Here is a 16,379-nt window from a genome sequence, read left to right on the forward strand (position 1 = left end):
TATATAATATGCAACTGTAATGTGAATAATTATTCCTCTGAAAGTCCTATAATTATGGTTCCTGAAGCAGTCTTATTATTAAGTCATCTTAATAGAAACTCAAAGCAAAATTGCCTTGACTTTTGTGATGATATAAATATTGTTCACTGAAAACTTGAGTGCTTTGTCTCTCTTTACAATGCAGCAGCATAAATACGTGGTTGCAGGGATTTCATAGAAAACTTCCAGTGTGGTCTTTTGCCCAGCTTAAACCCACTAAGGCAGGACAGAACTACCACTATGATGGAGGACAACACCCCAACTAACTGAGGAGTACAAATCTGTCTTGCCCAGAGATTCACTGGTGGAGCATGATCAAGGGTGAGACCTCATTAGCTCAGTGTTACCCTAAACCTTCTTGTTTCCCTTGTTGGTTATGCTCCTAGGACAGGCTGGGTAGCCAGTTGGGATGATGCTTGAAAGAGGACATGCAATGGAGGTTTTACTGGAACAATGACCAGAAGACACTGGCTGTTGATCAAATGTTTATAGGAGAAGTGTGTCTGCAAAGAGTGAAGGGAGGATGTTGAAGGAAAGGTGCCGTGGAGTATGACTGAGTCATGAGTCAGCTAATTACCTGCATTGGTCTTTTCATTCATGCACTTACATTTCTGGCTACCTAGATTCAGGGTTATGTTTCTCTTCCTAGTCTTAGTTCCTAATAGCCCATAAAGGCTAGGGTGTTTTCTGTGCTAAATATGTGCTTTCTCACACATCCACATCAGACCATGCATGGGACTGAGAGGAGGGATAAAGAAAGGGGTGCTAAAGGAATTTTTGGAAACTTTTAAAGCAGGTTAAATGGTAATGAAATTAAAGAAAGAGTGAAGCACTTTTTAAAGTGTCTTTTGGAAAGGATGGTTCAACCATCAGTTCATTTGCAATTCTAGTGTTAAACAAAAAGGTAGATAATTGGGGCACATTCCTGATCCTTAAAGCATGGAGGATTAGAAAAGTTAGGTTTGAACTTCCCCAGTAAGTTATGTATTTTTATATTATTGTGGGCTTCATACTGATTCCAGGGATTAGCAGGTCTTCACAGGAGCTGGTATGATCATCTACTCTTTCTTTTATATCCTCTTCCAGCTGCCTGAGTTTTACAATGTGGAAAAAGTGGGCCATTCTTGACATACCGTATTTTTCGCTCTATAAGACGCACCAGACCACAAGACGCACCTAGTTTTGGAGGAGGAAAACAAGAAAAAAAATATTCTGAATCTCAGAAGCCAGAACAGCAAGAGGTATCGCTGCGCAGTGAAAGCAGCAATCCCTTTTGCTGTTCTGGCTTCTGGGATAGCTGCGCAGCCTGCATTCGCTCCATAAGACGCACACACATTTCCCCTTACTTTTTAGGAGGGAAAAAGTGAGTCTTATAGAGCAAAAAATATGGTAGTTATATAGAGGAGTCAAACATTTTTGCCCCATTTGATGGCCTCAAAAGATTATCAAGATGGGGAGGGTAGAGGGTGCACAGGGGCCGAACTTTTCTGCAAGAAACTGTTCCCCTTTTTAGTTTGTCTTTACTATTGAGTTTCAAACCACTATGCTTTGCATATTAGCTAATCCTGATACTAGGTTCATGTTAAATGTTAAATCTCAGCAAGGGGGCTACTCTGATGGTTCCTTTGTCATTCCTCTCTAGCATTCCTGGCCCTTCAGAGATCTTAGGCAATATTTCCTGCTGCTTCGTTAACAAGATAAATCTGCTGGATTTCTGTTGCCCTATGGCTCCCACACATTTGCATGTGCCAGAGGAAAGTGGGAGTACTTACACTTAAAACAGTTCATGGTTCCTGAATTTTCAGTTGATGCAGTTCTTGACAGCAGATAGCTTATTGAACTTGTAAATAAATTGCTTCTTCCAACAAATGTCCTGAAGCAATTTACAAGAATAATTTGCAAAATAAAATAAAATACAGTAATAACTTTTTTAAAAATACATAGGCATGAAAGTAAAAAAATCATTGGTGCTGCCCAAATGCCTGGGAAAACAAAAGTATCTTTGCCCATGCCCAAATGATGACAAAGTTGGTGCCAGGCAGGCCTCACTGGAGACAGCATTCTATAGACAGGAAACTACTACAAAAAAGGCCCATTCATTCTCACCATTTATCAGCAATGAGGTGCAAGAACAAAAATGGTCACCAGTACCCGTCCTTAGAAACTAAAATTCATCCATTAACCACAGACCAGATAGCACTCTGGATGCTTCTGGAACCACGGGTGCCAACTTTAATAAAATATTGGGGTGGGGGAAGGTAAGCCCCACCCCACATAATTTATTGATCACAAGATGGAGCGCGCGCGCGCACACACACACACACACACACACACACACACACACTATTTGAATGGCAGTGCCCATCAACTATGAGGGGGGACGGCCCCCTCAAATATTTTTTTGGGCGGTGAAGGAACTTTGTTGTCCTCTAGAAGTTGGCTCCTATGCCTGGAACATTACCTGCTACAGTAGCAGACTCCAAGCCCCTATGAAGCTCCTCTTTATTTTTATTATCATTGTTGACAATGTATCCTTTAGTCAGTTTTGCATTTGTTTAATTTAATTACTCTTTCGCATACACACTCTGAATAGCAAGCAGGACCTAACCATGAAACTGGTTTTACTTAGTAAATGTAAATGCTACCACCACAATGTATCTTGCAATGATAATACAGCATTAGAAAGAATAGCACAACATACAAAAGTTAAGGTTTTGAGAGAAGGAAACTGCTCTGTCTTCTTAAATGTATTTTTGGGAAATATCCATATATATACACACTGTATTCAGAAAGAGCTGCCATCATTAACTGATAGCCTGCATTCTTCAATTTCATTGCTTTCTTGGTGAGTTATAAACAGAAATAACTCTTTCTGTTTATTGTATAACTTACAGTTCAATTTCAAATTTGGATTTATTGTCCCCTGTATGTATGTTTCTGAGGCATGGAGATTTCACATTTTATAAATAATTCCGAAAAAGAGAGTTTGTAATGACAAAAATCAACATAGCATCATTTTAAAAGAATGATTACTGGAGAGGGAGATAGGCTACAAAATATATAGCAAGTTTTGCCGATCATAAGCACAAAGGGAATAAAAAACTCAAAACGTAAGAGGTAGTCAGATAATATGATCAAATATGATCAATTTCTAAACAGACGTTTTTACCAAAATAGTTTTCACATTTGTCTTTTTAATGTTTAATGATTGCTATAACCCTGGTCTTTTGATCCAAGAAAGATATGAAGAACCTATGGAAACTACAGTATTTGAACATATATTTAGCTGACCACTAAGCCTTTAATCCCTACATTTTTATGTTCAGATAAAGAGGCACAAAAAAGCAATTTTAGCCCAGAAAGGAATGAAAATAAGTGTTGAAAGGAATAGTATGGTAAATCAATCAGCACTAAATCAGTTCTGAAGTCATTGGATTAAAAGAAGTGTCTGTATGGCCTGTTAACTGAAGGACAACATGTTACCTTCTTGAATGACCACAAGGGCACTTCATGATAATAGTTAAGTTATCATTCACTGCAACCCTTTTCATTAATCTCATAAAATGAAATATAGTAGTGAAAAGGCCAGTGGTCATCAACAAAGAGAGCCAAGCACGAGCATTTGCAGATCAGCCCTAAAGATCTATGGAGTGACAGATGTCACAGCCAGATTTCGTTCGCTTTTATAAACCTAAAACAGTATACTGTCAAGGTGGGTTAAAAAAAAATAATCCAAATTATATTACAGTATTAAAGTTTAGATAATTTGCAGTTCTAAAAATCAATATGTTTTTAACTTGCTCTTGGATTGGATTAGTTACAGATAGGTAGCCGTGTTGGTCTGCCATAGTCAAAACAAAACAAATTCCTTCCAGTAGCACCTTAAAGACCAACTAAGTCAGTTCTTGGTATGAGCTTTCGTGTGCATGTGTATCTGAAGAAGTGTGCATGCACACGAAAGCTCATACCAAGAACTGACTTAGTTGGTCTTTAAGGTGCTACTGGAAGGAATTTGTTTTGTTTTGGATTGGATTGTTTGTTTTTTATTGTTTATATTGTAAAGACCTTTGACTACAAACAACAAAGCTCAGACAGAGATGTGCTCTTGCATTTAAACTCCCTTGAAGCCTTTAGCTTTTCTTGCCTCTTCCTTCCTTTTGCAATTGTCATTATATGGGAAGAAAGGCTAATTTTACTTTTTATTTATTTATTAGCAACCAGTGTGGTGTGGCACTGTGAGGCCATACTCATTATATTGGGATAAGACAAGGCCATGGCCCAAGCAGCTTGGATGTATCATTCCAGATGTACACCCCAGGTTCCCTTGAAATGTTTTGGATGATACTGGGATGCAGCTTTTGAAGCAAGCGTAGTCATGTGAAACCTGGGAAGGATGCTCAGTCATCTGGGGTATATCTGGGAAATTCTGGGGTATATCTTTCATATTGCATACTGCTTCACTGGTGCCCTTAACACTATTCAAAAAACACAGAAGCTAGGACCAATTAAAATGTCACCAACTAATAGGCAAGTGATTGATTTCTGCTAAGCGGGAATGTTAAGCAAAACAACAGTGGCTGGGGAGCCAGGCATGATGTTGAAGCCCCTAAGTCAGCAGATTATTTTAAATCTTATAATGGAGCACAGGAGGTGTTATGCAGACTTAACAGTGCAGTTCCATGCAAGTCTGCTCAGAAATAGTTCTTAACTGAGTTCAATGGGACTTACTCCCGGGCAAATGTTCACATAAACTGCAGCCTTAATTAGATCAGATCCTGCTAGGTGCTAAACTGAGACATACTGGGAGAAGGAAAATATAAACACTAATAAGTGCTTTGATCCGTCTCCAGCACTCAGCAGAACCCACAAGCTATGACCTTTGCTAAGGCAGAAAAAAAGAAATATGGCATCAGCAAAGCTGGATACTAATTTTAGGTGGTACACTAAGTTAAGAATTAATAAAAGACAAATTAGGTGCATTTTTGTGTGTGTCCACTGCCAATGCTTAGCCTTTTCTTTTCTCCCACCCTTATCATTTTACTGAACTTCATGTCAGAAGAAGAGTTCTGGAGAACCTGAAAGCTCACTAGTTTGTGGTTTTTACTTGGTCCTAGTAAAGGTATCATGCTACTGGGGATATTCTGGATTTATTTTTGTTCCTAATAGACCAACACAGCCACTTACAATTTATGTGTTCTTTGCTATTGGGCTGCCTGTGGCAAGGTAGAGATTTTAAGTCATTTTGACTTGCTCTCTTTTATAAATGTATGGTTGTTCCAGTTTACTCAGTTGTACATGGGTGCCAAGTTTATTTTACTGTTAGACTGTTACCTGTTTAAGCACTGGTGCATATGACCAGGTAGCTACACAGAGACCATTGAAAATGCAACAGTTTGTGTGACACAACTTGAAAAGCAAAGAAATGTTCTGTCTCCTCATCATCATTAAACCGTGCTTTAGTTCATACAGTTGTAAAATGATGCTAGCATGAAGGATGCCAGCTGCTATTTCAGTACAGCTACAATAATGGAATTTAATGCCAGCTCCTTCGGTATGCATCCCTATATGTCAAGCGTTTACATCAGCCTTCTCTGTCTGATCCTCAAGACTCTCCCAAAGTTGTACCTCCTCCTCAGCCACGCCCATTATCCCCAAGCCACACCCTCAACGAACCCTCCCTTGTATTGGACCCTGAATATGTCTCTTGCCTGCCTGGGTGAAGGATTGTATGTGCAAATCTATTCTGATGTATGGAAGTAAAATTTACCTTTCTTGCTCTGCCCACATTTTCCTCTGGCCCTGCCCACCACTGGGATACAGCTCCTAAAAGGCTGCCCACAAAGGTATGCATCCCTCAGGCTGAAAAGTTTTCTCCATTCCTGGTTTACATGGTTGTGTATTTGTGTGTGGTGGTGGAATTTGTCAATATAATCCAAGGATAAAATAGCTCCTTTGTCCTTCAGATGGCTTGTCGAAGACTTTGTTAAGGGGTACATCAAGTAGTAACACATTCTGAATTAATCTTTATTGCTTCCGTTTCCTATGTTCACATGAATAATGTAAGCCCATTGCTCTGCATTATGTTCCTTGTGTATCTGATTGAGCTGGTGCCATGTAATTTTTGTTAATGAAAATGTATTTCTGATCTCAGCCTGTTGCCTTTCAGCATCAGCATTAACTTCTGTGTTTTCTTTCCAGAAAGGCAGTAGTCAGTTTGTATTAGAGCATCTATGGCATGTGCTTTTGTTTGACTTGGCTGCTTTTCATCCACTTGTCATCTTTCCTCCAGCTTCTAGATTAAATTGTCTTATATCACATGTATCACTTTCCTTAGCAGAACATAAAAACCCTGAGTGCATGTTAGTTGAGGTGGATTACAATCAAGATTGTTCTTTTCCTGATGTTTTGCACACAAGAAAAGAAATTAAATGACTCTAAATGATTTGTTGTTTTCCTGTCTGCTGGCCTAAATTATGAGATCAGAGGCATTTTATGACAAAGTTTCAGTGTAACCAACCTAATTAATCGAAATGAAATAATCTTAAACATTTTTTTCATGCATGTACACAGGTTCTTTTTTAGTGTTTACAAATAGGTTCCTAGCCTGGAATTGCCATTTGAAGATTTGGCAATTGTCATGAATTGTTGGTTTCATACTTCAATGTAGTAAATGAGCAGTTCACATTTATTTTTTAATAATATTGTTACCCATTTCTCACTATGAGGTCCCTGGGTGGGTTACAACAATTTAAAAACCAACAAAAATGAAATCAGTTAGAACATGTCACGGATGAAAGAATTTGAGTGAGCCCTAAAGTATTTACCTCAGGTGTCAAGGGTCTTTAATTCCCCAAATTATGATCTAACCATATTATAGCCAGGGCAAAAATGTGAATTCGAAGACTAAAGAAGTTAGTTTCAAGTGCTAGACATGTTACCTCATGAAAACTAGGTTCCCAGTGCAGTGTTTCTAGAAAAACAGGAAGGCATGGGAACATTTTCAGGAAGGAAGGACAAAAGTGGGAGTGGCTTTCCTTCACCTCTGCCCAAGACCAATTGCCAACTGTGGGAACCTAACTAGGGGAAACTGGGAGTAAAATGGATGGGGAGGGGAGGAAAGAATGCAGGAGAAAAGGAAGAGCTGTAGCTCAGTGGAAGTGTGCATGTTCTGCATACCAAATGTCCCAGTTTCGGTCCCTGGCATCTCCAATTACAACTGGCTAAATTGTCACAGGGCCACTGCCAATTGGAGCAAACTTCAAATTACAGCCCATTTGTTCTTCTTGTTGTTGTGTGTGCTGAAGTAAAGTACTGCTCTGCCCTAAAGTGCCACCACAACCATGATTGTGATAAAAATGTAACTTAAACTTTTTAAAATGGACAATCGGATATTTAGGACTATTGATATGACATAAATGATTCCAAATTCACAACACTTGAAATCATTAGTCAGATGTTCTACAGAACCAAATCTACACTTTGTTTAAAAGTATAAATCTCTCAGGACAGACCTGCCTTTGTTCCAAACTACACTAAGGTCAACTGTCTAAACTCCAAAAAGAGACCACTGACCCATATATCTTCAAGGAGATCAAACGTCTAAATACAAATAGAATAGTTACATACAAATGGATAATGACTGTTGTGACATTTCTGTGTCCATAGTTTTTAGGAGCACTAATCTGTCTCCTTAACTGAAATGTCACATTGAAGACTTTCTAGGCAATCGGGCAGAAAATTCCTATTTTTCATGACTTACCCTTGCTTCATAGGAGAGGCATGGCAGATAAACTTTCAGCTATCCTTTTTATATAATGTCAATGAAAAACCAAGGCCTTTCTATAATGGAGACTTGTACCCTTTTAAATGCCCATTTGTGAGGATGAATTGAGATTTAAAAAATTGTAAAGCCCTTTGCATCCTAGAACTCCTTAAACACATACCCAAAATGTTGGTTTGTAGTCGCAGGGTGAAAGGAGCCTTTTCTGCATGTCAAGTCACTGTAGATAAATAGTTCTCCACAGGAGGGCAGTCCTACAGTGTAGACAATAGTTAGCTAGATGGACCTTTGTCTGAGTTGGTACAAGACATCTTCCTTCCAAACAAAAATAAATAAATGGTGCATTAAGAAAAAAGACCAAAAAAATTTATGGCAATGGATCTCAGGGACCAGATGCAGGCAGGGAAGGAGACGGAAAAGGAGAAAGTACTGATAGGGGAACAAAGAGACACTATGGGTAGAGGAGAGAAAGGAATTGTCTCAGGTCCAGAATGTCTAAGTACATTCGCATACATGTTTCTTCCATGATAGTACATATTTGATTTACATGTGATTATCAGTGCTGCTCCTTTCTACTGATAACTACATCAAATTATACTTTTTGTAACTATTTATTTACTACATCCATTTAGAGAAGCATTCCCTAAGTGGATACATGCCATTAAGTTTCTAGGCACATTCAAAGTAATGTTCGCTATTTTAAATATGATGAATGTGAATTTCCTCCTATTGGTTCTTGAGATTAGCGTGCATTATTGTATTATTTGTATATACTTGCATTATTGTAACAGAGTGGGATTGCAACCCAACGTGTCTACAAGAGTGCTTTTCTTCCCTTTCCCCAAAACTTTAGTTAACATCTAAGAGTTTGAACATCAACAATCCTAATGTGGTCCAGTGCTAATCTGCAGAAACATTGTAGTAAAATGTTACTGGAATGTATTGATTCTTAGGTTGGTTTCTACCAATATGATTTTAGCAACAAGAAAAGCAACTACACAGGTGTGGAAAGTTACTAAAGTATTACTGCTGCTTTGTCCAGCTCCCAATTTCACTCTAGATTCTCCTACCTCAATGTTAAGATGTATCAGTGTCAGCAGAATTATTTGTCACAGCTATAACTTTTCCAAGCTCTAATTATATTGCACCCCATGGATTTCATGCAGCTAGAGGCCTTTTTATCATTTTATAAACTCAATTTCTGAATAGTTTTAAAATTCCACCATATTAATTCAGATTGAACTGAAATTCAGCACTGAAAGTAGTTCAGCTGACAGTGTTGTAAAGTGAGAGAAAACTCCCGTAAATAATACAGGTGTCATTGCTACATGCAAGCCCTTAATTACAATTTAAATCTGAAGTGGGCAGAACACCAATGTAGTTGATCTTTGGATGATATGCAGAAGAGCACCAAGGATTTCTGATTCTCAGTTTTTTAAAAATGTAAATAACCTTTTTCCAAATTAAATTGCTGGAACACATGGCTTGGGGTTTTTTGGGTGTGGTGAGGGGCAGGATCAAGAATGCATTTTGAGTGAAAGGATTGTGACCTCAGTACCAATACGAAATCCTGTGCTAAGATTCCTTAATTCTAAGTGGATGTCTGCCCCTTGTCCTAAGCCACTATTTTGTCTCCAGCTGGTGGATCTTGGGGTCTAGCAAAATGGATCTCTCAAGCTTGAAGTTCATCTGCCTCTGTTCTAGAGTGCTTGTTTTTTGGTTTTTTTAAGCTGTGGCTTCTGAACCAGGGTGTCCCATAGCATTTCAGGGCTTGTCCCAGGTGAGACAGGGTTTCTACAAGGTCCCATAAGTTGAAGTGGGGAATCCCAAAAGCTTTGTTCTATTCTGATGACTTGGTTGCAACCCACCCACCTACCCATTGCTATCATTTTTTTGTGACAAAGGAAACCAAGTTTACAAGAAATGCCCTTCATTGAGTGGGAAAGTGTAGGCAGAGAGGGAAGGAGGGATAGGCCATTCTGACTGAGAGGTTTAGAATTTAACAGGGCTGTCCAATCACAATGCTTCATGAGAGAGAAGTTGAGAGAAACATATGTGTATTTGTCTCAAATGCTCATTGTTCTTTAGCAAGTTTTCTCTCCTGAGCAGACATAGAAGAGTTCTGCTGAATTAGGTGGTATCCCTCTTCCTACTGACTATACTTCTGAATCATTTTCAGTCTACCAGAAATAACGCATTACATCTAACACCTTTATTTTCATTCTGGTTTTTTCTGTTCCAGTACTTCTGCACAATTTTTTTATTATTGTGCAGTCTTATTCCTCTTTTCTCCTACTTTCAGTTTTAGGGCTGGTATTCATGTGTGATGTTCAGTTTGTTCTTCCTGTATTTTCCTTTTTAGTAGAGTTTTTATCCTTGCCCCACTCTAGATCTGGGACTTCGCATGTGAATCTTTTTCAATTAAACTGAGCTATTTTATCTTATTTTTCACTCTGCTTGTTTCTCTCATGCACTCAGGCCCAGCCCCCAGTTGTGTGCGTGCCTTTCTCTGACTCTGCCAGAATGAAATTGTTAATTTAAGCCCCTTTTAAGCAACACACACACACACACACACACACCCTCTTATTCATGAGAGCCACATGCACCTGGCAACCCATGGGGTGCCCTAGCCCCCAACCCTACTGATAGGTTTAGACAAATGACTGGTGGGTCTGGTAATGGCATTAGCAGAAGTATTAGCATCAGCAGCACTGTGTGTTCTGAATTCTCTCAAACTCAAACACTGATGTAGGCAAGAGGAGCAATACTCAGCTTCTTTCTGAAGCTGGCATGAACAGTAGTGGGAGCAAGAGGCAGAGTATATTCTAGCATTGCTTTGAATTGGCAGTGGATCTGAAGGCATGCCGTCTGCTTGCGTTACAGGAAACAGCTTGCAGGAAACTAATGGTTTAATATGTCACAAATATACTATAGATAGTAGCCATAGGACAAAGGCCCCAGGTAAAAGGGACTGTTGAATTGAAAAAGTTTGGCATAGAATAAATCACATAATGATCTTGGCGCAGTAAAGGTTTCAGCTGGTGCAGGCATAGCAGAGGCTTGTGAAAGTACAAAGGAAGACAGTTGAGAGGAAGTACATAAACAGGAACCCAAGACTGTACAACTACAGCACATGAATCAAACTTGCGGTTAGCGCAAGTGGTGTGTTGAAATTTCTCAGTAGTTTTCCTATCCTGCAAAAGAGGCTTCAACAATAGAGATGGTAAAAGTTGGTTCTTCCTGAGGCAGAGTGGGATCTGGACCCTGAGTCAAACCAGGAAGACTATGAAGCACCTCAGGATGATACGAGCTGCTTCCCAAAGTGCAATATTGGTATCTGAACTGAATCTTGATGTTGGTGCTCCCCCCTGGCAACTGTTGATTTGAGGGCTAATTATGCTCAGTGCAAATACTTCCATATTGGATGTGCCTGCCAGCCTTCAAGCTAGAAAGACCTAGAGTTTTCTAAAATTACTATTAAAGATATACTGAAAACTGTTTATTCAATGTGATACTTTTTATTTTCAGTACATCAGACACTTGGCATAAATATGTTCTTATACTGTGATTGGAATATAGACTTTTCTTTATAAAAAAACAACAACAACCAAAAAGCCTAATTATATTTAAGATTCATTATGCATTTTAGCACAAAGTACTTAAAAGTACACTAAGATCCTGAGGTGTTTGGTGTGTGATTTTTTTGTTTTTTGCTCAGTACTTTCATTAACCCTTCTTGTTTCATGCAGTCGAAAGATTTCAGGGATGCAACACAGTTTTAGAAATATTGATTTCAGACTTCTGAAATAAAGTCCTGTGTATTCTCTTGTCCATTTCCTTGCACTCTCTGTGGTACATATCAGCAACTACTTAATCTTAGTCAGTTAAAGCTGACAGTTGACTGATAGGCAAGAGCTCTGTTCAGAGAAAAATCCAATCAGAAAAGCCTCTGTGGAGGCATCAAGTCTAGTTTAGGAGCCAAATGTTATTCTACAGCAATTCCATGGAGCACAAATGTAAAGGTTTGCCAATAGTCCATGGATCTGATTTGAGAAAGAAGTGAGGCATCCATCAATTGCCTTGTACTAAAGATGGGTCAAGACAAGAGTATTATGCTAGTCCAACCTTTTATGCTCAAAGAAATCTCACACTTAGGAAACATGTTGAGAAGGAAAGTACCAGAGCACTAAGGCCAGTCAAATAAAATTTCATTTTGAGGAGGAGAGCCTTATCTAAAGGAAGTATGCAAGCCACAGCTCATTTTGGCAGAACTGGACTGTCTGCAAACAAATGTAAGCCATAGTGCAGGCAATATATTTGATTCCTTTGTAAATGTGATAGGAAAACATTAATAAAGAATTGCAGGAGGGTCAGGCAAAAATGAATCTGTGAGTGTACTATCCTCACCATTCCAAATTAGGCAGGAATACATGTGATTTCTCTACCTTATATTGGTACTCTACTTATACAATGGGTATTGTGCGCTGTGCTAGTGGTAGGTAATAGTTGAAATAACTTTCCCATCACATATACACCTGTGAATTGGAGGTCACAGTTAATTACACCATAGATGTCACCCAGGAGGCATCTGGGATCTGCAACCTGAATTGAAGAACTTGAAAGCTTGCCACATACTTCTCCTGATAAAGGTATTGCCCAACTGCAGATTTGGAAGTTGTTGTTTTTCCTTACAGAGCAACACAGTTTTCTTCTTTTTTCATATGCCTGAAATGAGCTGTTCCACGTTTGCTTGATGTGCTAAGGTGCTAGCCCTTTGTGTGAGAAAAAGCCGAATGTATTAATATAGCGATATTAGCAAGATGTTTTATTATTTTATCTATTTAACCATCTGTTCATTTCTTGCATTCAGTACTGAAAATATGCAATGTGCTTGGCCAAAAAGACCAAGAATAGATGGCATCAACATGGATTTAAGTACTTGTTAAATTATTGGCTCTTTTGCTTTTTTTCTCTCTCTTGACATTTCCCCGCTCCCTTTGCTAATGGAAAATGATTCATAATCATTTCACAGATGACAGGATTTCTATCTTTTAAGTGCAGAATGCTCAGCAGTATCTGTCAGAGTTGAAGGTTTTTTATTTTATTTCTGAGGACTTGAGGACCACCCTTTCAAGAATCTGTTGAATTGTCTAACGTCCCAGTCTGTGAAACCCTTAAAGAACCCAGCACTTTTATTGCAGGAAAGACAGCTTCAGCCTGATTAAATATGGGAAACTGCATTAGCAGAATGTGAGAATTAGCAGCAGAGCACCTGAGTCTCCTGGCAGCAGGTTTCCTGGCTATACCTTCCTTTTGCTAGAAAAGCCCATAAGTTACTGGGTGAGCCAGGACAACTCCCAACACTCACATTCCAATTGGTTGGGCCAACATACAGTAGTATGAAGATCTGGGTCAGGCCGTGTAGGAAAAGCCATGCAAATCTTGCTGGTCTTTCTTCCCATGAAGTACAGTAGGGTTTTAAAGACTCCTACTTTATCTTAAATAAAAAAAAATTAAGTTAAAAAAGGGGGGAAATAGTGTGTCTCTTTATCTTTCCCCAAATCCCTTCAGTTTCAGAACCTGTTGTAGATCTGTATAATTTACAGCTGCCATATATAGCCTTTATTACAATAATATACGACATGTTTTGAAACTGGCGTCGTTTAGAGGACTGAATCTCATTAAACCAATTTAGCTTTTCTAGAATGTGACCTGTACAGGGGAAAGTTCCCTTTCAAATGGCTTCAATTATCATTTGTTCTTTGTTGATTGCTTGGAAACCACAAATCAATATTGAAAGAATGATTGATGTACAACCATCACACTTGGTCTTTTGAATTTGATACACAACTCTGTGGGCGTATACATGCATTTATTTTGTGACAAGGTGGCAGAGAAAATGAAGATAATTTCCTCAAAGCTATACTTTTTCATCAGGGAATTTTACACCTAAAGTTATCAGGAATAGGGAGGGGGGAATAATTCTAGCCTTGGGAAAAATAAATCTTTCTAAAATGCCTATCTAAAAACATCACCTGCTAACCATTTAATGTACTTATAGTTTATGCCTTCCATAGCATTACTTTTTAATCTATTCTAGTCTGTGTACCTGGTAAGAAGGAAGCCTGGAGCCAATTGCAATTGCTTTGCAACTCATATCTTTAGCCACCAAGTTGTTGGCTTTTTTCCCTTCCCTTTATTCCTCAAGGTTCCTGACTCTTGAGCTTTTAATGGAAATGATGCCTCATTAACACAAGTACCAACCATGCAGCTTCACTGCAGACTTTGGGTGCTTGAGTTTACCACTTCACTATCCTTTATTGTATCTGTAATGCTCTCTGGCAATGTCTAAATAAAAGGGGAAAGAAAAATAAAATAAGGAATTGAAATGTACATTAAGAGACCTTAGCAATGTTCCAAAGAGCCATGCACATGTGGTATCTGAACTTTTTTCTTTGAGCAGCAGATATGTATGTACGCAAACACGCCTTATTATTATCATATAATTATTATTGTTATCATTATACCTCTTTTCTGAGCAGGAATTTATCCAAAGTGGGTTACAAAATTTGGGGGGGGGGGGGGACGACAGAAGAAAAAAATAAAACAATTTTAAAATGATAATGTGGCATTGCTCTACTTAAAAATGCATTAACATAGCCAGAAAGAACACAATTCAACCTGACCATCTCCTACCTAATAAACATGCTTGGAAGGCCAGTTGGGAGTAGAGGGAGTTTTCTGGGCCGTCTGAAAAGCCTGTAAAGTATCAATTTGCCATATATCCAGTCAGGGATGGCAACTTGAATAAAATATTTGGGGATCGCATGTAAGCCCCACCCCACATAATCAATCACATGATGTGATACAGGTACACCATTTGAATTACCTTTGGGTAATACGTTATTGAGGAAGCCAAAGGGACTCCCATAGCATGTTTGTAGTTCTGATCATAGAATCACAGAATTATAGTGTTGGAAGGGACTCCGAGGGTCACCTAGCCCAACCCCGAGTAAAACAGAAATCTCAACTAAAGCATCCATGACAGATGGCCATCCAACCTCTGCTTAAAAACCTCCAATGAAGAAGAGTCCACAAACTCCCAAGGAAGTCTGTTCCACTGCTGAACTGTCAGGAAATTCTTCTTGATGTTTTGTCAGAATTTCCCTTCTTGTAACTTGAAGCCATTGGTTCGAGTCATACCCTCCAGAGCAGGAAAAAGCAAGCTTGCTCCATCTTCCATGTCACAGCCCTTTAGATATCTGAAGATGGCTAGCATATTTCCTCTCAGTTTAGCCTCTTTTGCAGGCTAAACATACCCAACTACCTCAGCAGTTCCTCATAAGGTTGGGTTAGCAGACCCTTGATCATCTTGGTTGCCCTCCTCTGCTCATGTTCCAGGTTGTCAATATCCTTCTTAGATTGTGGCACCCAGAAGTGGACACAGTACTCCAGGTGTGATCTGACCAAGGCAGAATAGAGTGGCACTATGACTTGCCTTGATCATGACACAATACTTTTGTCAATGCCACCAGAATAGCATTAGCTTTTTTTGCTGCTGCATCACACTGGTGACTTATGTTAAGCTTGTGGTCTTCTAAGACACCTAGATCCTTTTCACATGTACTATTAGTAAGCCAGGTGTCCTCCACCTTATATTTGTGGAACTGGTTCTTCCTGCCTCAGTTCAGAACCTGACATTTGTCCCTACTGAAATCCATTTTCTTAGTTTGAGATAAGTTCTCCAATCTGTTAAGGTCATATTGAATCCTGATTCTGTCTTCTACAGCATTAGCTACCCCTCCTAGTTTGGTGTCATCTGCAAATTTGATGAACATCCCCTCAAGTCCTTTGTGCAACTCATTTATAAAGATGCTGAACAACAACAGGCCTTGGTAAGATTTGAAGAAAGTGTTTTAAGCACTTATTAGCTATTGCAGCTTCAAGGTTCAGTGAATTTATCAGAATACAATTCTGGTTTCCAGACTGAAAACTCACCGGCAGTGCGTCTTTGCCTTAGAGCAGATTATAACACGTAGATTAACATGTGTGCTGAGAACAAATATATTTAAATGAATTATGCCAAAACAAATGAATTACGGTATGTTTTATGTTTATGGGGTAATATATTGGTACATTCCTGAAGACACACTTTGATGTTACTTTTCTATCAGCATTAGCTAATGTTAGCCATACTAACTACATGGGTATAGTCAGTGTTAGTCATGCTCAGTGCAGACCCATCAATGGCTAAATAGCAGTTCTATTCATTCCAGTAGGTTTATTCAAGAACATTGGGAAATCCATTATACTGAGTCAAGTTATTGGTCCATCTAGCTCAATATTGTCTTTACAGACTGGCAGTAGCCTGCTCTTTATATAGAGACTGAAGAGATCATTTTCTGAAATCTGTGTTCACACAAGGAACCAGGGACAGTCCAGTAGAAATAGCTCAATTTCTTTTGAGTGACAATAATAGTTTCATAACACACAGAGTGACCCTCTATGCACTGGCTGCAAAAAAGGGGGTGTGAGAATCAGGAAAAAGAAATTAAATAAA

The 16,379-nt window shown here is 38.9% G+C and overlaps 1 pseudogene across 3 annotated transcripts in view; it reads left to right on the plus strand.

Annotated features, from left to right (window-relative positions):
• LOC309342605 (heparan sulfate glucosamine 3-O-sulfotransferase 1 pseudogene) overlaps positions 1-16,379 on the plus strand; it is an 80,856-nt pseudogene that overhangs the window by 53,673 nt on the left and 10,804 nt on the right. The window contains exon 3 of one of the 3 annotated variants that reach the window (XR_014161678.1): positions 185-360. The exons of the other annotated variants lie outside the window; for them this stretch is intronic. The product of XR_014161678.1 is annotated as a heparan sulfate glucosamine 3-O-sulfotransferase 1 pseudogene (transcript). The remainder of the gene's footprint in view (positions 1-184; positions 361-16,379) is intronic. 3 annotated transcript variants of the gene reach the window in all.

Source organism: Podarcis erhardii (genome assembly GCF_964252035.2).
Source record: "Podarcis erhardii genome assembly, chromosome: 5".
NCBI classification, from domain to species: Eukaryota; Metazoa; Chordata; class Lepidosauria; order Squamata; family Lacertidae; genus Podarcis; species Podarcis erhardii.